This window comes from Sminthopsis crassicaudata, chromosome X, assembly GCF_048593235.1.
Source record: "Sminthopsis crassicaudata isolate SCR6 chromosome X, ASM4859323v1, whole genome shotgun sequence".
Lineage (NCBI taxonomy): Eukaryota > Metazoa > Chordata > Mammalia > Dasyuromorphia > Dasyuridae > Sminthopsis > Sminthopsis crassicaudata.
The window spans coordinates 76,843,799-76,868,096 of record NC_133623.1 but is presented as its reverse complement, the minus strand read 5'-3'; positions in this window follow the sequence as shown (position 1 = coordinate 76,868,096).

The following is a 24,298-nucleotide window of genomic DNA, read 5'->3' as shown; positions in this document are numbered from 1 at the left end:
TAATTCTCTCCTATTTGATTCCACTGGCCTTTCTGTACCAGATGCATCATCTTCTGTATATCTAAAGCTGATCAAGGGATTCTTAACACGAATCCTTTACAGTGGAATGAGTGAATGTGCAGGCAATAGTTCAAGTTATTTCCTTAGGGAAAATCCATTCCTTCCGATACTTGTTCCTCTCTATTTCCCATTCTATTGAGGCTAGTGTGCCTGATGTTTCCTTTTCAATTAGGAACTTTATACTTGATAATTCTCTCCTATTTGTTTCCACTGGCCTTTCTGTACCAGATGCATTATCTTCTGTATATCTAAAGCTGATCAAGGGATTCTTAACAGGAATCCTTTACAGTGGAATGAGTGAATGTGCAGGCTATAGTTCCAGATATTTCCTTAGGGAAAATCCATTCCTTCGGATACTTGTTCCTCTCTATTTCCCATTCTATTGAGGCTAGTGTGCCTGATGTTTCCTTTTCAATTAGGAACTTTATAGTTGATGATAATTCTCTCCTATTTGCTTCCACTGGCCTTTCTGTACCAGATGCATTATCTTCTGTATATCTAAAGCTGATCAAGGGATTCTTAACAGGAATCCTTTACAGTGGAATGAGTGAATGTGCAGGCTATAGTTCCAGTTATTGCCTAAAGCAAAATCCATTCCTTCTGATACTTGTTCCTCTCTATTTCCCATTCTATTGAGGCTAGTGTGCCTGATGTTTCCTTTTCAATTAGGAACTTTATAGTTGATAATTCTCTCCTATTTGCTTCCACTGGCCATTCTGTACCAGATGCATTATCTTCTGTATATCTAAAGCTGATCAAGGGATTCTTAAGAGGAATCCTTTACAGTGGAATGAGTGAATGTGTCCGCAATAGTTCGATTTATTTCCTTAGGGAAAATCCATTCCTTCGGATACTTGTTCCTCTCTATTTCCCATTCTATTGAGGCTAGTGTGCCTGATGTTTCCTTTTCAATTAGGAACTTTATAGTTGATGATAATTCTCTCCTATTTGATTCCACTGGCCTTTCTGTACCAGATGCATCATCTTCTGTATATCTAAAGCTGATCAAGGGATTCTTAACACGAATCCTTTACAGTGGAATGAGTGAATGTGCAGGCAATAGTTCAAGTTATTTCCTTAGGGAAAATCCATTCCTTCCGATACTTGTTCCTCTCTATTTCCCATTCTATTGAGGCTAGTGTGCCTGATGTTTCCTTTTCAATTAGGAACTTTATACTTGATAATTCTCTCCTATTTGTTTCCACTGGCCTTTCTGTACCAGATGCATTATCTTCTGTATATCTAAAGCTGATCAAGGGATTCTTAACAGGAATCCTTTACAGTGGAATGAGTGAATGTGCAGGCTATAGTTCCAGATATTTCCTTAGGGAAAATCCATTCCTTCGGATACTTGTTCCTCTCTATTTCCCATTCTATTGAGGCTAGTGTGCCTGATGTTTCCTTTTCAATTAGGAACTTTATAGTTGATGATAATTCTCTCCTATTTGCTTCCACTGGCCTTTCTGTACCAGATGCATTATCTTCTGTATATCTAAAGCTGATCAAGGGATTCTTAACAGGAATCCTTTACAGTGGAATGAGTGAATGTGCAGGCTATAGTTCCAGTTATTGCCTAAAGCAAAATCCATTCCTTCTGATACTTGTTCCTCTCTATTTCCCATTCTATTGAGGCTAGTGTGCCTGATGTTTCCTTTTCAATTAGGAACTTTATAGTTGATAATTCTCTCCTATTTGCTTCCACTGGCCATTCTGTACCAGATGCATTATCTTCTGTATATCTAAAGCTGATCAAGGGATTCTTAAGAGGAATCCTTTACAGTGGAATGAGTGAATGTGTCCGCAATAGTTCGATTTATTTCCTTAGGGAAAATCCATTCCTTCGGATACTTGTTCCTCTCTATTTCCCATTCTATTGAGGCTAGTGTGCCTGATGTTTCCTTTTCAATTAGGAACTTTATAGTTGATGATAATTCTCTCCTATTTGATTCCACTGGCCTTTCTGTACCAGATGCATCATCTTCTGTATATCTAAAGCTGATCAAGGGATTCTTAACACGAATCCTTTACAGTGGAATGAGTGAATGTGCAGGCAATAGTTCAAGTTATTTCCTTAGGGAAAATCCATTTCTTCGGATACTTGTTCCTCTCTATTTCCCATTCCATTGAGGCTAGTGTGCCTGATGTTTCCTTTTCAATTAGGAACTTTATAGTTGATGATAATTCTCTCCTATTTGATTCCACTGGCCTTTCTGTACCAGATGCATCATCTTCTGTATATCTAAAGCTGATCAAGGGATTCTTAACACGAATCCTTTACAGTGGAATGAGTGAATGTGCAGGCTATAGTTCCAGTTATTTCCTTAGGGAAAATCCCTTCCTTCGGATACTTGTTCCTCTCTATTTCCCATTCTATTGAGGCTAGTGTGCCTGATGTTTCCTTTTCAATTAGGAACTCTATAGTTGATGATAATTCTCTCCTATTTGCTTCCACTGGCCTTTCTGTACCAGATGCATTATCTTCTGTATATCTAAAGCTGATCAAGGGATTCTTAACAGGAATCCTTTACAGTGGAATGAGTGAATGTGCAGGCAATAGTTCCAGTTATTTCCTTAGGGAAAATCCATTTCTTCGGATACTTGTTCCTCTCTATTTCCCATTCTATTGAGGCTAGTGTGCCTGATGTTTCCATTTCAATTAGGAACTTTATAGTTGATGATAATTCTCTCCTATTTGCTTCCACTGGACTTTCTGTACCAGATGCATTATCTTCTGTATATCTAAAGCTGATCAAGGGATTCTTAACAGGAATCCTTTACAGTGGAATGAGTGAATGTGCAGGGTATAGTTCCAGTTATTGCCTAAAGCAAAATCCATTCCTTCTGATACTTGTTCCTCTCTATTTCCCATTCTATTGAGGCTAGTGTGCCTGATGTTTCCATTTCAATTAGGAACTTTATAGTTGATGATAATTCTCTCCTATTTGCTTCCACTGGCCTTTCTGTACCAGATGCATTATCTTCTGTATATCTAAAGCTGATCAAGGGATTCTTAAGAGGAATCCTTTACAGTGGAATGAGTGAATGTGTCCGCAATAGTTCGATTTATTTCCTTCGGGAAAATCCATTCCTTCGGATACTTGTTCCTCTACATTTCCCATTCTATTGAGGCTAGTGTGCCTGATGTTTCCTTTTCAATTACGAACTTTATAGTTGATGATAATTTTCTCCTATTTGCTTCCACTGGCCTTTCTGTACCAGATGCATTATCTTCTGTATATCTAAAGCTGATCAAGGGATTCTTAACAGGAATCCTTTACAGTGGAATGAGTGAATGTGCCGGCAATAGTTCCAGTTATTTCCTTAGGGAAAATCCATTCCTTAGGATACTTGTTCCTCTCTATTTCCCATTCTATTGAGGCTAGTGTACCTGATGTTTCCTTTTCAATTAGGAACTTTATAGTTGATGATAATTCTCTCCTATTTGCTTCCACTGGCCTTTCTGTACCAGATGCATTATCTTCTGTATATCTAAAGCTGATCAAGGGATTCTTAAGAGGAATCCTTTACAGTGGAATGAGTGAATGTGTCCGCAATAGTTCGATTTATTTCCTTCGGGAAAATCCATTCCTTCGGATACTTGTTCCTCTCCATTTCCCATTCTATTGAGGCTAGTGTGCCTGATGTTTCCTTTTCAATTAGGAACTTTATAGTTGATGATAATTCTCTCCGATTTGCTTCCACTGGCCTTTCTGTACCAGATGCATTATCTTCTGTATATCTAAAGCTGATCAAGGGATTCTTAACAGGAATCCTTTACAGTGGAATGAGTGAATGTGCAGGCAATAGTTCAAGTTATTTCCTTAGGGAAAATCCATTTCTTCGGATACTTGTTCCTCTCTATTTCCCATTCTATTGAGGCTAGTGGGCCTGATGTTTCCTTTTCAATTAGGAACTTTATAGTTGATGATAATTCTCTCCTATTTGCTTCCACTGGCCTTTCTGTACCAGATACATTATCTTCTGTATATCTAAAGCTGATCAAGGGATTCTTAAGAGGAATCCTTTACAGTGGAATGAGTGAATGTGTCCGCAATAGTTCGATTTATTTCCTTAGGGAAAATCCATTCCTTCGGGTACTTGTTCCTCTCCATTTCCCATTCTATTGAGGCTAGTGTGCCTGATGTTTCCTTTTCAATTACGAACTTTATAGTTGATGATAATTTTCTCCTATTTGCTTCCACTGGCCTTTCTGTACCAGATGCATCATCTTCTGTATATCTAAAGCTGATCAAGGGATTCTTAACAGGAATCCTTTACAGTGGAATGAGTGAATGTGCAGGCTATAGTTCCAGTTATTTACTTAGCGCAAATCCATTCCTTCGGATACTTGTTCCTCTCTATTTCCCATTCTATTGAGGCTAGTGTGCCTGATGTTTCCTATTCAATTAGGAACTTTATACTTGATAATTCTCTCCTATTTGCTTCCACTGGCCTTTCTGTACCAGATGCATTATCTTCTGTATATCTAAAGCTGATCAAGGGATTCTTAACAGGAATCCTTTACAGTGGAATGAGTGAATGTGCAGGCTATAGTTCCAGTTATTTCCTTAGGGAAAATCCCTTCCTTCGGATACTTGTTCCTCTCTATTTCCCATTCTATTGAGGCTAGTGTGCCTGATATTTCCTTTTCAATTAGGAACTCTATAGTTGATGATAATTCTCTCCTATTTGCTTCCACTGGCCTTTCTGTACCAGATGCATCATCTTCTGTATATCTAAAGCTGATCAAGGGATTCTTAACAGGAATCCTTTACAGTGGAATGAGTGAATGTGCAGGCTATAGTTCCAGTTATTTACTTAGCGCAAATCCATTCCTTCGGATACTTGTTCCTCTCTATTTCCCATTCTATTGAGGCTAGTGTGCCTGATGTTTCATTTTCAATTAGGAACTTTATAGTTGATAATTCTCTCCGATTTGCTTCCACTGGCCTTTCTGTACCAGATGCATTATCTTCTGTATATCTAAAGCTCATCAAGGGATTCTTAACAGGAATCCTTTACAGTGGAATGAGTCAATGTGCAGGCAATAGTTCCAGTTATTTCCTTAGGAAAAATCCATTCCTTAGGATACTTGTTCCTCTCTATTTCCCATTCTATTGAGGCTAGTGTGCCTGATGTTTCCTTTTCAATTACGAACTTTATAGTTGATGATAATTTTCTCCTATTTGCTTCCACTGACCTTTCTGTACCAGATGCATTATCTTCTGTATATCTAAAGCTGATCAAGGGATTCTTAACAGGAATCCTTTACAGTGGAATGAGTGAATGTGCCGGCAATAGTTCCAGTTATTTCCTTAGGGAAAATCCATTCCTTAGGATACTTGTTCCTCTCTATTTCCCATTCTATTGAGGCTAGTGTACCTGATGTTTCCTTTTCAATTAGGAACTTTATAGTTGATGATAATTCTCTCCTATTTGCTTCCACTGGCCTTTCTGTACCAGATGCATTATCTTCTGTATATCTAAAGCTGATCAAGGGATTCTTAAGAGGAATCCTTTACAGTGGAATGAGTGAATGTGTCCGCAATAGTTCGATTTATTTCCTTCGGGAAAATCCATTCCTTCGGATACTTGTTCCTCTCCATTTCCCATTCTATTGAGGCTAGTGTGCCTGATGTTTCCTTTTCAATTAGGAACTTTATAGTTGATGATAATTCTCTCCGATTTGCTTCCACTGGCCTTTCTGTACCAGATGCATTATCTTCTGTATATCTAAAGCTGATCAAGGGATTCTTAACAGGAATCCTTTACAGTGGAATGAGTGAATGTGCAGGCAATAGTTCAAGTTATTTCCTTAGGGAAAATCCATTTCTTCGGATACTTGTTCCTCTCTATTTCCCATTCTATTGAGGCTAGTGGGCCTGATGTTTCCTTTTCAATTAGGAAATTTATAGTTGATGATAATTCTCTCCTATTTGCTTCCACTGGCCTTTCTGTACCACATGGATCATCTTTTGTATATCTAAAGCTGATCAAGGGATTCTTAACAGGAATCCTTTACAGTGGAATTAGTGAATGTGTAGGCAATAGTTCAAGTTATTTCCTTAGGGAAAATCCATTCCTTCGGATACTTGTTCCTCTCTATTTCCCATTCTATTGAGGCTAGTGTGCCTGATGTTTCCTTTTCAATGAGGAACTTTATAGTTGATGATAATTCTCTCCGATTTGCTTCCACTGGCCTTTCTGTACCAGATGCATTATCTTCTGTATATCTAAAGCTGATCAAGGGATTCTTAACACGAATCCTTTACAGTGGAATGAGTGAATGTGCCGGCAATAGTTCCAGTTATTTCCTTAGGGAAAATCCATTCCTTAGGATACTTGTTCCTCTCTATTTCCCATTCTATTGAGGCTAGTGTACCTGATGTTTCCTTTTCAATTAGGAACTCTATAGTTGATGATAATTCTCTCCGATTTGCTTCCACTGGACTTTCTGTACCAGATGCATTATCTTCTGTATATCTAAAGCTGATCAAGGGATTCTTAACAGGAATCCTTTACAGTGGAATGAGTGAATGTGCAGGCTATAGTTCCAGTTATTGTCTAAGGCAAAATCCATTCCTTAGGATACTTGTTCCTCTCTATATCCCATTCTATTGAGGCTAGTGTGCCTGATGTTTCCTTTTCAATTAGGAACTTTATAGTTGATAATTCTCTCCGATTTGCTTCCACTGGCCTTTCTGTACCAGATGCATCATCTTCTGTATATCTAAAGCTGATCAAGGGATTCTTAAGAGGAATCCTTTACAGTGGAATGAGTGAATGTGCAGGCTATAGTTCCAGTTATTTCCTTAGGGAAAATCCATTTCTTCGGATACTTGTTCCTCTCTATTTCCCATTCTATTGAGGCTAGTGTGCCTGATGTTTCCTTTTCAATTAGGAACTTTATAGTTGATGATAATTCTCTCCTATTTGCTTCCATTGGCCTTTCTGTACCACATGGATCAGCTTCTGTATATCTAAAGCTGATCAAGGGAATCTTAACAGGAATCCTTTACAGGGGAATGAGTGAATGTGCAGGCTATAGTTCCAGTTATTTCCTTAGGGAAAATCCATTCCTTCTGATACTTGTTCCTCTCTATTTCCCATTCTATTGAGGCTAGTGTGCCTGATGTTTCCTATTCAATTAGGAACTTTATACTTGATAATTCTCTCCTATTTGCTTCCACTGGCCTTTCTGTACCAGATGCATTATCTTCTGTATATCTAAAGCTGATCAAGGGATTCTTAACAGGAATCCTTTACAGTGGAATGAGTGAATGTGCAGGCTATAGTTCCAGTTATTTCCTTAGGGAAAATCCCTTTCTTCGGATACTTGTTCCTCTCTATTTCCCATTCTATTGAGGCTAGTGTGCCTGATGTTTCCTTTTCAAGTAGGAACTCTATAGTTGATGATAATTCTCTCCTATTTGCTTCCACTGGCCTTTCTGTACCAGATGCATCATCTTCTGTATATCTAAAGCTGATCAAGGGATTCTTAACAGGAATCCTTTACAGTGGAATGAGTGAATGTGCAGGCAATAGTTCCAGTTATTTCCTTAGCGCAAATCCATTCCTTCGGATACTTGTTCCTCTCTATTTCCCATTCTATTGAGGCTAGTGTGCCTGATGTTTCATTTTCAATTAGGAACTTTATAGTTGATAATTCTCTCCGATTTGCTTCCACTGGCCTTTCTGTACCAGATGCATTATCTTCTGTATATCTAAAGCTCATCAAGGGATTCTTAACAGGAATCCTTTACAGTGGAATGAGTCAATGTGCAGGCAATAGTTCCAGTTATTTCCTTAGGAAAAATCCATTCCTTAGGATACTTGTTCCTCTCTATTTCCCATTCTATTGAGGCTAGTGTGCCTGATGTTTCCATTTCAATTAGGAACTTTATAGTTGATGATAATTCTCTCCTATTTGCTTCCACTGGCCTTTCTGTACCAGATGCATTATCTTCTGTATATCTAAAGCTGATCAAGGGATTCTTAAGAGGAATCCTTTACAGTGGAATGAGTGAATGTGTCCGCAATAGTTCGATTTATTTCCTTCGGGAAAATCCATTCCTTCGGATACTTGTTCCTCTACATTTCCCATTCTATTGAGGCTAGTGTGCCTGATGTTTCCTTTTCAATTACGAACTTTATAGTTGATGATAATTTTCTCCTATTTGCTTCCACTGGCCTTTCTGTACCAGATGCATTATCTTCTGTATATCTAAAGCTGATCAAGGGATTCTTAACAGGAATCCTTTACAGTGGAATGAGTGAATGTGCCGGCAATAGTTCCAGTTATTTCCTTAGGGAAAATCCATTCCTTAGGATACTTGTTCCTCTCTATTTCCCATTCTATTGAGGCTAGTGTACCTGATGTTTCCTTTTCAATTAGGAACTTTATAGTTGATGATAATTCTCTCCTATTTGCTTCCACTGGCCTTTCTGTACCAGATGCATTATCTTCTGTATATCTAAAGCTGATCAAGGGATTCTTAAGAGGAATCCTTTACAGTGGAATGAGTGAATGTGTCCGCAATAGTTCGATTTATTTCCTTCGGGAAAATCCATTCCTTCGGATACTTGTTCCTCTCCATTTCCCATTCTATTGAGGCTAGTGTGCCTGATGTTTCCTTTTCAATTAGGAACTTTATAGTTGATGATAATTCTCTCCGATTTGCTTCCACTGGCCTTTCTGTACCAGATGCATTATCTTCTGTATATCTAAAGCTGATCAAGGGATTCTTAACAGGAATCCTTTACAGTGGAATGAGTGAATGTGCAGGCAATAGTTCAAGTTATTTCCTTAGGGAAAATCCATTTCTTCGGATACTTGTTCCTCTCTATTTCCCATTCTATTGAGGCTAGTGGGCCTGATGTTTCCTTTTCAATTAGGAACTTTATAGTTGATGATAATTCTCTCCTATTTGCTTCCACTGGCCTTTCTGTACCAGATACATTATCTTCTGTATATCTAAAGCTGATCAAGGGATTCTTAAGAGGAATCCTTTACAGTGGAATGAGTGAATGTGTCCGCAATAGTTCGATTTATTTCCTTAGGGAAAATCCATTCCTTCGGGTACTTGTTCCTCTCCATTTCCCATTCTATTGAGGCTAGTGTGCCTGATGTTTCCTTTTCAATTACGAACTTTATAGTTGATGATAATTTTCTCCTATTTGCTTCCACTGGCCTTTCTGTACCAGATGCATCATCTTCTGTATATCTAAAGCTGATCAAGGGATTCTTAACAGGAATCCTTTACAGTGGAATGAGTGAATGTGCAGGCTATAGTTCCAGTTATTTACTTAGCGCAAATCCATTCCTTCGGATACTTGTTCCTCTCTATTTCCCATTCTATTGAGGCTAGTGTGCCTGATGTTTCCTATTCAATTAGGAACTTTATACTTGATAATTCTCTCCTATTTGCTTCCACTGGCCTTTCTGTACCAGATGCATTATCTTCTGTATATCTAAAGCTGATCAAGGGATTCTTAACAGGAATCCTTTACAGTGGAATGAGTGAATGTGCAGGCTATAGTTCCAGTTATTTCCTTAGGGAAAATCCCTTCCTTCGGATACTTGTTCCTCTCTATTTCCCATTCTATTGAGGCTAGTGTGCCTGATATTTCCTTTTCAATTAGGATCTCTATAGTTGATGATAATTCTCTCCTATTTGCTTCCACTGGCCTTTCTGTACCAGATGCATCATCTTCTGTATATCTAAAGCTGATCAAGGGATTCTTAACAGGAATCCTTTACAGTGGAATGAGTGAATGTGCAGGCTATAGTTCCAGTTATTTACTTAGCGCAAATCCATTCCTTCGGATACTTGTTCCTCTCTATTTCCCATTCTATTGAGGCTAGTGTGCCTGATGTTTCATTTTCAATTAGGAACTTTATAGTTGATAATTCTCTCCGATTTGCTTCCACTGGCCTTTCTGTACCAGATGCATTATCTTCTGTATATCTAAAGCTCATCAAGGGATTCTTAACAGGAATCCTTTACAGTGGAATGAGTCAATGTGCAGGCAATAGTTCCAGTTATTTCCTTAGGAAAAATCCATTCCTTAGGATACTTGTTCCTCTCTATTTCCCATTCTATTGAGGCTAGTGTGCCTGATGTTTCCTTTTCAATTACGAACTTTATAGTTGATGATAATTTTCTCCTATTTGCTTCCACTGGCCTTTCTGTACCAGATGCATTATCTTCTGTATATCTAAAGCTGATCAAGGGATTCTTAACAGGAATCCTTTACAGTGGAATGAGTGAATGTGCCGGCAATAGTTCCAGTTATTTCCTTAGGGAAAATCCATTCCTTAGGATACTTGTTCCTCTCTATTTCCCATTCTATTGAGGCTAGTGTACCTGATGTTTCCTTTTCAATTAGGAACTTTATAGTTGATGATAATTCTCTCCTATTTGCTTCCACTGGCCTTTCTGTACCAGATGCATTATCTTCTGTATATCTAAAGCTGATCAAGGGATTCTTAAGAGGAATCCTTTACAGTGGAATGAGTGAATGTGTCCGCAATAGTTCGATTTATTTCCTTCGGGAAAATCCATTCCTTCGGATACTTGTTCCTCTCCATTTCCCATTCTATTGAGGCTAGTGTGCCTGATGTTTCCTTTTCAATTAGGAACTTTATAGTTGATGATAATTCTCTCCGATTTGCTTCCACTGGCCTTTCTGTACCAGATGCATTATCTTCTGTATATCTAAAGCTGATCAAGGGATTCTTAACAGGAATCCTTTACAGTGGAATGAGTGAATGTGCAGGCAATAGTTCAAGTTATTTCCTTAGGGAAAATCCATTTCTTCGGATACTTGTTCCTCTCTATTTCCCATTCTATTGAGGCTAGTGGGCCTGATGTTTCCTTTTCAATTAGGAACTTTATAGTTGATGATAATTCTCTCCTATTTGCTTCCACTGGCCTTTCTGTACCAGATACATTATCTTCTGTATATCTAAAGCTGATCAAGGGATTCTTAAGAGGAATCCTTTACAGTGGAATGAGTGAATGTGTCCGCAATAGTTCGATTTATTTCCTTAGGGAAAATCCATTCCTTCGGGTACTTGTTCCTCTCCATTTCCCATTCTATTGAGGCTAGTGTGCCTGATGTTTCCTTTTCAATTACGAACTTTATAGTTGATGATAATTTTCTCCTATTTGCTTCCACTGGCCTTTCTGTACCAGATGCATCATCTTCTGTATATCTAAAGCTGATCAAGGGATTCTTAACAGGAATCCTTTACAGTGGAATGAGTGAATGTGCAGGCTATAGTTCCAGTTATTTACTTAGCGCAAATCCATTCCTTCGGATACTTGTTCCTCTCTATTTCCCATTCTATTGAGGCTAGTGTGCCTGATGTTTCCTATTCAATTAGGAACTTTATACTTGATAATTCTCTCCTATTTGCTTCCACTGGCCTTTCTGTACCAGATGCATTATCTTCTGTATATCTAAAGCTGATCAAGGGATTCTTAACAGGAATCCTTTACAGTGGAATGAGTGAATGTGCAGGCTATAGTTCCAGTTATTTCCTTAGGGAAAATCCCTTCCTTCGGATACTTGTTCCTCTCTATTTCCCATTCTATTGAGGCTAGTGTGCCTGATATTTCCTTTTCAATTAGGAACTCTATAGTTGATGATAATTCTCTCCTATTTGCTTCCACTGGCCTTTCTGTACCAGATGCATCATCTTCTGTATATCTAAAGCTGATCAAGGGATTCTTAACAGGAATCCTTTACAGTGGAATGAGTGAATGTGCAGGCTATAGTTCCAGTTATTTACTTAGCGCAAATCCATTCCTTCGGATACTTGTTCCTCTCTATTTCCCATTCTATTGAGGCTAGTGTGCCTGATGTTTCATTTTCAATTAGGAACTTTATAGTTGATAATTCTCTCCGATTTGCTTCCACTGGCCTTTCTGTACCAGATGCATTATCTTCTGTATATCTAAAGCTCATCAAGGGATTCTTAACAGGAATCCTTTACAGTGGAATGAGTCAATGTGCAGGCAATAGTTCCAGTTATTTCCTTAGGAAAAATCCATTCCTTAGGATACTTGTTCCTCTCTATTTCCCATTCTATTGAGGCTAGTGTGCCTGATGTTTCCATTTCAATTAGGAACTTTATAGTTGATGATAATTCTCTCCTATTTGCTTCCACTGGCCTTTCTGTACCAGATGCATTATCTTCTGTATATCTAAAGCTGATCAAGGGATTCTTAAGAGGAATCCTTTACAGTGGAATGAGTGAATGTGTCCGCAATAGTTCGATTTATTTCCTTCGGGAAAATCCATTCCTTCGGATACTTGTTCCTCTACATTTCCCATTCTATTGAGGCTAGTGTGCCTGATGTTTCCTTTTCAATTACGAACTTTATAGTTGATGATAATTTTCTCCTATTTGCTTCCACTGGGCTTTCTGTACCAGATGCATTATCTTCTGTATATCTAAAGCTGATCAAGGGATTCTTAACAGGAATCTTTTACAGTGGAATGAGTGAATGTGCCGGCAATAGTTCCAGTTATTTCCTTAGGGAAAATCCATTCCTTAGGATACTTGTTCCTCTCTATTTCCCATTCTATTGAGGCTAGTGTACCTGATGTTTCCTTTTCAATTAGGAACTTTATAGTTGATGATAATTCTCTCCTATTTGCTTCCACTGGCCTTTCTGTACCAGATGCATTATCTTCTGTATATCTAAAGCTGATCAAGGGATTCTTAAGAGGAATCCTTTACAGTGGAATGAGTGAATGTGTCCGCAATAGTTCGATTTATTTCCTTCGGGAAAATCCATTCCTTCGGATACTTGTTCCTCTCCATTTCCCATTCTATTGAGGCTAGTGTGCCTGATGTTTCCTTTTCAATTAGGAACTTTATAGTTGATGATAATTCTCTCCGATTTGCTTCCACTGGCCTTTCTGTACCAGATGCATTATCTTCTGTATATCTAAAGCTGATCAAGGGATTCTTAACAGGAATCCTTTACAGTGGAATGAGTGAATGTGCAGGCAATAGTTCAAGTTATTTCCTTAGGGAAAATCCATTTCTTCGGATACTTGTTCCTCTCTATTTCCCATTCTATTGAGGCTAGTGGGCCTGATGTTTCCTTTTCAATTAGGAACTTTATAGTTGATGATAATTCTCTCCTATTTGCTTCCACTGGCCTTTCTGTACCAGATGCATTATCTTCTGTATATCTAAAGCTGATCAAGGGATTCTTAACAGGAATCCTTTACAGTGGAATGAGTGAATGTGCAGGCTATAGTTCCAGTTATTTCCTTAGGGAAAATCCCTTCCTTCGGATACTTGTTCCTCTCTATTTCCCATTCTATTGAGGCTAGTGTGCCTGATATTTCCTTTTCAATTAGGAACTCTATAGTTGATGATAATTCTCTCCTATTTGCTTCCACTGGCCTTTCTGTACCAGATGCATCATCTTCTGTATATCTAAAGCTGATCAAGGGATTCTTAACAGGAATCCTTTACAGTGGAATGAGTGAATGTGCAGGCTATAGTTCCAGTTATTTACTTAGCGCAAATCCATTCCTTCGGATACTTGTTCCTCTCTATTTCCCATTCTATTGAGGCTAGTGTGCCTGATGTTTCATTTTCAATTAGGAACTTTATAGTTGATAATTCTCTCCGATTTGCTTCCACTGGCCTTTCTGTACCAGATGCATTATCTTCTGTATATCTAAAGCTCATCAAGGGATTCTTAACAGGAATCCTTTACAGTGGAATGAGTCAATGTGCAGGCAATAGTTCCAGTTATTTCCTTAGGAAAAATCCATTCCTTAGGATACTTGTTCCTCTCTATTTCCCATTCTATTGAGGCTAGTGTGCCTGATGTTTCCATTTCAATTAGGAACTTTATAGTTGATGATAATTCTCTCCTATTTGCTTCCACTGGCCTTTCTGTACCAGATGCATTATCTTCTGTATATCTAAAGCTGATCAAGGGATTCTTAAGAGGAATCCTTTACAGTGGAATGAGTGAATGTGTCCGCAATAGTTCGATTTATTTCCTTCGGGAAAATCCATTCCTTCGGATACTTGTTCCTCTACATTTCCCATTCTATTGAGGCTAGTGTGCCTGATGTTTCCTTTTCAATTACGAACTTTATAGTTGATGATAATTTTCTCCTATTTGCTTCCACTGGCCTTTCTGTACCAGATGCATTATCTTCTGTATATCTAAAGCTGATCAAGGGATTCTTAACAGGAATCCTTTACAGTGGAATGAGTGAATGTGCCGGCAATAGTTCCAGTTATTTCCTTAGGGAAAATCCATTCCTTAGGATACTTGTTCCTCTCTATTTCCCATTCTATTGAGGCTAGTGTACCTGATGTTTCCTTTTCAATTAGGAACTTTATAGTTGATGATAATTCTCTCCTATTTGCTTCCACTGGCCTTTCTGTACCAGATGCATTATCTTCTGTATATCTAAAGCTGATCAAGGGATTCTTAAGAGGAATCCTTTACAGTGGAATGAGTGAATGTGTCCGCAATAGTTCGATTTATTTCCTTCGGGAAAATCCATTCCTTCGGATACTTGTTCCTCTCCATTTCCCATTCTATTGAGGCTAGTGTGCCTGATGTTTCCTTTTCAATTAGGAACTTTATAGTTGATGATAATTCTCTCCGATTTGCTTCCACTGGCCTTTCTGTACCAGATGCATTATCTTCTGTATATCTAAAGCTGATCAAGGGATTCTTAACAGGAATCCTTTACAGTGGAATGAGTGAATGTGCAGGCAATAGTTCAAGTTATTTCCTTAGGGAAAATCCATTTCTTCGGATACTTGTTCCTCTCTATTTCCCATTCTATTGAGGCTAGTGGGCCTGATGTTTCCTTTTCAATTAGGAACTTTATAGTTGATGATAATTCTCTCCTATTTGCTTCCACTGGCCTTTCTGTACCAGATGCATCATCTTCTGTATATCTAAAGCTGATCAAGGGATTCTTAACACGAATCCTTTACAGTGGAATGAGTGAATGTGCAGGCAATAGTTCAAGTTATTTCCTTAGGGAAAATCCATTCCTTCAGATACTTGTTCCTCTCTATTTCCCATTCTATTGAGGCTAGTGTGCCTGATGTTTCCTTTTCAATTAGGAACTTTATACTTGATAATTCTCTCCTATTTGCTTCCACTGGCCTTTCTGTACCAGATGCATTATCTTCTGTATATCTAAAGCTGATCAAGGGATTCTTAACAGGAATCCTTTACAGTGGAATGAGTGAATGTGCAGGCTATAGTTCCAGATATTTCCTTAGGGAAAATCCATTCCTTCGGATACTTGTTCCTCTCTATTTCCCATTCTATTGAGGCTAGTGTGCCTGATGTTTCCTTTTCAATGAGGAACTTTATAGTTGATGATAATTCTCTCCTATTTGCTTCCACTGGCCTTTCTGTACCAGATGCATCATCTTCTGTATATCTAAAGCTGATCAAGGGATTCTTAACACGAATCCTTTACAGTGGAATGAGTGAATGTGCAGGCTATAGTTCCAGTTATTTCCTTAGGGAAAATCCATTCCTTCGGATACTTGTTCCTCTCTATTTCCCATTCTATTGAGGCTAGTGTGCCTGATGTTTCCTTTTCAATTAGGAACTTTATAGTTGACGATAATTCTCTCCTATTTGCTTCCACTGGCCTTTCTGTACCAGATGCATTATCTTCTGTATATCTAAAGCTGATCAAGGGATTCTTAACAGGAATCCTTTACAGTGGAATGAGTGAGTGTGCAGGCTATAGTTCCAGTTATTTCCTTAGGGAAAATCCATTCCTTCGGATACTTGTTCCTCTCTATTTCCCATTCTATTGAGGCTAGTGTGCCTGATGTTTCCTTTTCAATAAGGAACTTTATAGTTGATGATAATTTTCTCCTATTTGCTTCCACTGGCCTTTCTGTACCAGATGCATTATCTTCTGTATATCTAAAGCTGATCAAGGGATTCTTAACAGGAATCCTTTACAGTGGAATGAGTGAATGTGCAGGCAATAGTTCAAGTTATTTCCTTAGGGAAAATCCATTCCTTCGGATACTTGTTCCTCTCTATTTCCCATTCTATTGAGGCTAGTGTGCCTGATGTTTCCTTTTCAATTAGGAACTTTATAGTTGATGATAATTCTCTCCTATTTGCTTCCACTGGCCTTTCTGTACCAGATGCATTATCTTCTGTATATCTAAAGCTGATCAAGGGATTCTTAACACGAATCCTTTACAGTGGAATGAGTGAATGTGCAGGCAATAGTTCGAGTTATTTCCTTAGGGAAAATACATTCCTTCGGATACTTGTTCCTCTCTATTTCCCATTCTACTGAGGCTAGTGTGCCTGATGTTTCCTTTTCAATTAGGAACTTTATACTTGATAATTCCCTCCTATTTGCTTCCACTGGCCTTTCTGTACCAGATGCATTATCTTCTGTATATCTAAAGCTGATCAAGGGATTCTTAACAGGAATCCTTTACAGTGGAATGAGTGAATGTGCAGGCAATAGTTCAAGTTATTTCCTTAGGGAAAATCCATTCCTTCAGATACTTGTTCCTCTCTATTTCCCATTCTATTGAGGCTAGTGTGCCTGATGTTTCCTTTTCAATTAGGAACTTTATACTTGATAATTCTCTCCTATTTGCTTCCACTGGCCTTTCTGTACCAGATGCATTATCTTCTGTATATCTAAAGCTGATCAAGGGATTCTTAACAGGAATCCTTTACAGTGGAATGAGTGAATGTGCAGGCTATAGTTCCAGATATTTCCTTAGGGAAAATCCATTCCTTCGGATACTTGTTCCTCTCTATTTCCCATTCTATTGAGGCTAGTGTGCCTGATGTTTCCTTTTCAATGAGGAACTTTATAGTTGATGATAATTCTCTCCTATTTGCTTCCACTGGCCTTTCTGTACCAGATGCATCATCTTCTGTATATCTAAAGCTGATCAAGGGATTCTTAACACGAATCCTTTACAGTGGAATGAGTGAATGTGCAGGCTATAGTTCCAGTTATTTCCTTAGGGAAAATCCATTCCTTCGGATACTTGTTCCTCTCTATTTCCCATTCTATTGAGGCTAGTGTGCCTGATGTTTCCTTTTCAATTACGAACTTTATAGTTGATGATAATTTTCTCCTATTTGCTTCCACTGGCCTTTCTGTACCAGATGCATCATCTTCTGTATATCTAAAGCTGATCAAGGGATTCTTAACAGGAATCCTTTACAGTGGAATGAGTGAATGTGCAGGCTATAGTTCCAGTTATTTACTTAGCGCAAATCCATTCCTTCGGATACTTGTTCCTCTCTATTTCCCATTCTATTGAGGCTAGTGTGCCTGATGTTTCCTATTCAATTAGGAACTTTATACTTGATAATTCTCTCCTATTTGCTTCCACTGGCCTTTCTGTACCAGATGCATTATCTTCTGTATATCTAAAGCTGATCAAGGGATTCTTAACAGGAATCCTTTACAGTGGAATGAGTGAATGTGCAGGCTATAGTTCCAGTTATTTCCTTAGGGAAAATCCCTTCCTTCGGATACTTGTTCCTCTCTATTTCCCATTCTATTGAGGCTAGTGTGCCTGATATTTCCTTTTCAATTAGGAACTCTATAGTTGATGATAATTCTCTCCTATTTGCTTCCACTGGCCTTTCTGTACCAGATGCATCATCTTCTGTATATCTAAAGCTGATCAAGGGATTCTTAACAGGAATCCTTTACAGTGGAATGAGTGAATGTGCAGGCTATAGTTCCAGTTATTTACTTAGCGCAAATCCATTCCTTCGGATACTTGTTCCTCTCTATTTCCCATTCTATTGAGGCTAGTGTGCCTGATGTTTCATTTTCAATTAGGAACTTTATAGTTGATAATTCTCTCCGATTTGCTTCCACTGGCCTTTCTGTACCAGATGCATTATCTTCTGTATATCTAAAGCTCATCAAGGGATTCTTAACAGGAATCCTTTACAGTGGAATGAGTCAATGTGCAGGCAATAGTTCCAGTTATTTCCTTAGGAAAAATCCATTCCTTAGGATACTTGTTCCTCTCTATTTCCCATTCTATTGAGGCTAGTGTGCCTGATGTTTCCTTTTCAATTACGAACTTTATAGTTGATGATAATTTTCTCCTATTTGCTTCCACTGGCCTTTCTGTACCAGATGCATTATCTTCTGTATATCTAAAGCTGATCAAGGGATTCTTAACAGGAATCCTTTACAGTGGAATGAGTGAATGTGCCGGCAATAGTTCCAGTTATTTCCTTAGGGAAAATCCATTCCTTAGGATACTTGTTCCTCTCTATTTCCCATTCTATTGAGGCTAGTGTACCTGATGTTTCCTTTTCAATTAGGAACTTTATAGTTGATGATAATTCTCTCCTATTTGCTTCCACTGGCCTTTCTGTACCAGATGCATTATCTTCTGTATATCTAAAGCTGATCAAGGGATTCTTAAGAGGAATCCTTTACAGTGGAATGAGTGAATGTGTCCGCAATAGTTCGATTTATTTCCTTCGGGAAAATCCATTCCTTCGGATACTTGTTCCTCTCCATTTCCCATTCTATTGAGGCTAGTGTGCCTGATGTTTCCTTTTCAATTAGGAACTTTATAGTTGATGATAATTCTCTCCGATTTGCTTCCACTGGCCTTTCTGTACCAGATGCATTATCTTCTGTATATCTAAAGCTGATCAAGGGATTCTTAACAGGAATCCTTTACAGTGGAATGAGTGAATGTGCAGGCAATAGTTCAAGTTATTTCCTTAGGGAAAATCCATTTCTTCGGATACTTGTTCCTCTCTATTTCCCATTCTATTGAGGCTAGTGGGCCTGATGTTTCCTTTTCAATTAGGAACTTTATAGTTGATGATAATTCTCTCCTATTTGCTTCCACTGGCCTTTCTGTACCAGATGCATCATCTTCTGTATATCTAAAGCTGATCAAGGGATTCTTAACACGAATCCTTTACAGTGGAATGAGTGAATGTGCAGGCAATAGTTCAAGTTATTTCCTTAGGGAAAATCCATTCCTTCAGATACTTGTTCCTCTCTATTTCCCATTCTATTGAGGCTAGTGTGCCTGATGTTTCCTTTTCAATTAGGAACTTTATACTTGATAATTCTCTCCTATTTGCTTCCACTGGCCTTTCTGTACCAGATGCATTATCTTCTGTATATCTAAAGCTGATCAAGGGATTCTTAACAGGAATCCTTTACAGTGGAATGAGTGAATGTGCAGGCTATAGTTCCAGATATTTCCTTAGGGAAAATCCATTCCTTCGGATACTTGTTCCTCTCTATTTCCCATTCTATTGAGGCTAGTGTGCCTGATGTTTCCTTTTCAATGAGGAACTTTATAGTTGATGATAATTCTCTCCTATTTGCTTCCACTGGCCTTTCTGTACCAGATGCATCATCTTCTGTATATCTAAAGCTGATCAAGGGATTCTTAACACGAATCCTTTACAGTGGAATGAGTGAATGTGCAGGCTATAGTTCCAGTTATTTCCTTAGGGAAAATCCATTCCTTCGGATACTTGTTCCTCTCTATTTCCCATTCTATTGAGGCTAGTGTGCCTGATGTTTCCTTTTCAATTAGGAACTTTATAGTTGATGATAATTCTCTCCTATTTGCTTCCACTGGCCTTTCTGTACCAGATGCATTATCTTCTGTATATCTAAAGCTGATCAAGGGATTCTTAACAGGAATCCTTTACAGTGGAATGAGTGAGTGTGCAGGCTATAGTTCCAGTTATTTCCTTAGGGAAAATCCATTCCTTCGGATACTTGTTCCTCTCTATTTCCCATTCTATTGAGGCTAGTGTGCCTGATGTTTCCTTTTCAATAAGGAACTTTATAGTTGATGATAATTTTCTCCTATTTGCTTCCACTGGCCTTTCTGTACCAGATGCATTATCTTCTGTATATCTAAAGCTGATCAAGGGATTCTTAACAGGAATCCTTTACAGTGGAATGAGTGAATGTGCAGGCAATAGTTCAAGTTATTTCCTTAGGGAAAATACATTCCTTCGGATACTTGTTCCTCTCTATTTCCCATTCTACTGAGGCTAGTGTGCCTGATGTTTCCTTTTCAATTAGGAACTTTATACTTGATAATTCCCTCCTATTTGCTTCCACTGGCCTTTCTGTACCAGATGCATTATCTTCTGTATATCTAAAGCTGATCAAGGGATTCTTAACAGGAATCCTTTACAGTGGAATGAGTGAATGTGCAGGCAATAGTTCAAGTTATTTCCTTAGGGAAAATCCATTCCTTCAGATACTTGTTCCTCTCTATTTCCCATTCTATTGAGGCTAGTGTGCCTGATGTTTCCTTTTCAATTAGGAACTTTATACTTGATAATTCTCTCCTATTTGCTTCCACTGGCCTTTCTGTACCAGATGCATTATCTTCTGTATATCTAAAGCTGATCAAGGGATTCTTAACAGGAATCCTTTACAGTGGAATGAGTGAATGTGCAGGCTATAGTTCCAGATATTTCCTTAGGGAAAATCCATTCCTTCGGATACTTGTTCCTCTCTATTTCCCATTCTATTGAGGCTAGTGTGCCTGATGTTTCCTTTTCAATGAGGAACTTTATAGTTGATGATAATTCTCTCCTATTTGCTTCCACTGGCCTTTCTGTACCAGATGCATCATCTTCTGTATATCTAAAGCTGATCAAGGGATTCTTAACACGAATCCTTTACAGTGGAATGAGTGAATGTGCAGGCTATAGTTCCAGTTATTTCCTTAGGGAAAATCCATTCCTTCGGATACTTGTTCCTCTCTATTTCCCATTCTATTGAGGCTAGTGTGCCTGATGTTTCCTTTTCAATTAGGAACTTTATAGTTGATGATAATTCTCTCCTATTTGCTTCCACTGGCCTTTCTGTACCAGATGCATTATCTTCTGTATATCTAAAGCTGATCAAGGGATTCTTAACAGGAATCCTTTACAGTGGAATGAGTGAGTGTGCAGGCTATAGTTCCAGTTATTTACTTAGCGCAAATCCATTCCTTCGGATACTTGTTCCTCTCTATTTCCCATTCTATTGAGGCTAGTGTGCCTGATGTTTCCTTTTCAATTAGGAACTTTATAGTTGATGATAATTCTCTCCTATTTGCTTCCACTGGCCTTTCTGTACCAGATGCATTATCTTCTGTATATCTAAAGCTGATCAAGGGATTCTTAACAGGAATCCTTTACAGTGGAATGAGTGAATGTGCAGGCTATAGTTCCAGTTATTGCCTAAAGCAAAATCCATTCCTTCTGATACTTGTTCCTCTCTATTTCCCATTCTATTGAGGCTAGTGTGCCTGATTTTTCCTTTTCAAATAGGAACTTTATACTTGATAATTCTCTCCTATTTGCTTCCACTGTCCTTTCTGTACCAGATGCATTATCTTCTGTATATCTAAACCTGATCAAGGGATTCTTAACAAGAATCCTTTAAAGTGGAAAGAGTGAATGTGCAGGCAATAGTTCGAGTTATTTCCTTAGGGAAAATCCATTCCTTCGGATACTTGTTCCTCTCTATTTCCCATTCTATTGAGGCTAGTGTGCCTGATGTTTCCATTTCAATTAGGAACTTTATAGTTGATGATAATTCTCTCCTATTTGCTTCCACTGGCCTTTCTGTACCAGATGCATTATCTTCTGTATATCTAAAGCTGATCAAGGGATTCTTAACAGGAATCCTTTACAGTGGAATGAGTGAATGTGCAGGCTATAGTTCAAGTTATTTCCTTACGGAAAATCCATTCTTTCGGATACTTGTTCCTCTCTATTTCCCATTCTATTGAGGCTAGTGTGCCTGATGTTTCCTTTTCAATTAGGAACTTTAGAGTTGATAATTCTCTCCTATTTGCTTCCACTGGCCTTTCTGTACCAGATGCATTATCTTCTGTATATCTAAAGCTGATCAAGGGATTCTTAACAGGAATCCTTTACAGTGGAATGAGTGAATGTGCAGGCTATAGTTCCAGTTATTGTCTAAGGCAAAATCCATTCCTTCGGATACTTGTTCCTCTCTATTTCCCATTCTATTGAGGCTAGTGTGCCTGATGTTTCCTTTTCAATTAGGAACTTTATACTTGAGAATTCTCTCCTATTTGCTTCCACTGGCCTTTCTGTACCAGATGCATTATCTTCTGTATATCTAAAGCTGATCAAGGGATTCTTAACAGGAATCCTTTACAGTGGAATGAGTGAATGTGCAGGCAATAGTTCAAGTTATTTCCTTAGGGAAAATCCATTTCTTCGGATACTTGTTCCTCTCTATTTCCCATTCTATTGAGGCTAGTGTGCCTGATGTTTCCTTTTCAATTAGGAAATTTATAGTTGATGATAATTCTCTCCTATTTGCTTCCACTGGCCTTTCTGTACCACATGGATCATCTTTTGTATATCTAAAGCTGATCAAGGGATTCTTAACAGGAATCCTTTACAGTGGAATTAGTGAATGTGTAGGCAATAGTTCAAGTTATTTCCTTAGGGAAAATCCATTCCTTCGGATACTTGTTCCTCTCTATTTCCCATTCTATTGAGGCTAGTGTGCCTGATGTTTCCTTTTCAATGAGGAACTTTATAGTTGATGATAATTCTCTCCGATTTGCTTCCACTGGCCTTTCTGTACCAGATGCATTATCTTCTGTATATCTAAAGCTGATCAAGGGATTCTTAACACGAATCCTTTACAGTGGAATGAGTGAATGTGCCGGCAATAGTTCCAGTTATTTCCTTAGGGAAAATCCATTCCTTAGGATACTTGTTCCTCTCTATTTCCCATTCTATTGAGGCTAGTGTACCTGATGTTTCCTTTTCAATTAGGAACTCTATAGTTGATGATAATTCTCTCCGATTTGCTTCCACTGGACTTTCTGTACCAGATGCATTATCTTCTGTATATCTAAAGCTGATCAAGGGATTCTTAACAGGAATCCTTTACAGTGGAATGAGTGAATGTGCAGGCTATAGTTCCAGTTATTGTCTAAGGCAAAATCCATTCCTTAGGATACTTGTTCCTCTCTATATCCCATTCTATTGAGGCTAGTGTGCCTGATGTTTCCTTTTCAATTAGGAACTTTATAGTTGATAATTCTCTCCGATTTGCTTCCACTGGCCTTTCTGTACCAGATGCATCATCTTCTGTATATCTAAAGCTGATCAAGGGATTCTTAAGAGGAATCCTTTACAGTGGAATGAGTGAATGTGCAGGCTATAGTTCCAGTTATTTCCTTAGGGAAAATCCATTTCTTCGGATACTTGTTCCTCTCTATTTCCCATTCTATTGAGGCTAGTGTGCCTGATGTTTCCTTTTCAATTAGGAACTTTATAGTTGATGATAATTCTCTCCTATTTGCTTCCATTGGCCTTTCTGTACCACATGGATCAGCTTCTGTATATCTAAAGCTGATCAAGGGAATCTTAACAGGAATCCTTTACAGGGGAATGAGTGAATGTGCAGGCTATAGTTCCAGTTATTTCCTTAGGGAAAATCCATTCCTTCTGATACTTGTTCCTCTCTATTTCCCATTCTATTGAGGCTAGTGTGCCTGATGTTTCCTATTCAATTAGGAACTTTATACTTGATAATTCTCTCCTATTTGCTTCCACTGGCCTTTCTGTACCAGATGCATTATCTTCTGTATATCTAAAGCTGATCAAGGGATTCTTAACAGGAATCCTTTACAGTGGAATGAGTGAATGTGCAGGCTATAGTTCCAGTTATTTCCTTAGGGAAAATCCCTTTCTTCGGATACTTGTTCCTCTCTATTTCCCATTCTATTGAGGCTAGTGTGCCTGATGTTTCCTTTTCAAGTAGGAACTCTATGGTTGATGATAATTCTCTCCTATTTGCTTCCACTGGCCTTTCTGTACCAGATGCATCATCTTCTGTATATCTAAAGCTGATCAAGGGATTCTTAACAGGAATCCTTTACAGTGGAATGAGTGAATGTGCAGGCAATAGTTCCAGTTATTTCCTTAGCGCAAATCCATTCCTTCGGATACTTGTTCCTCTCTATTTCCCATTCTATTGAGGCTAGTGTGCCTGATGTTTCATTTTCAATTAGGAACTTTATAGTTGATAATTCTCTCCGATTTGCTTCCACTGGCCTTTCTGTACCAGATGCATTATCTTCTGTATATCTAAAGCTCATCAAGGGATTCTTAACAGGAATCCTTTACAGTGGAATGAGTCAATGTGCAGGCAATAGTTC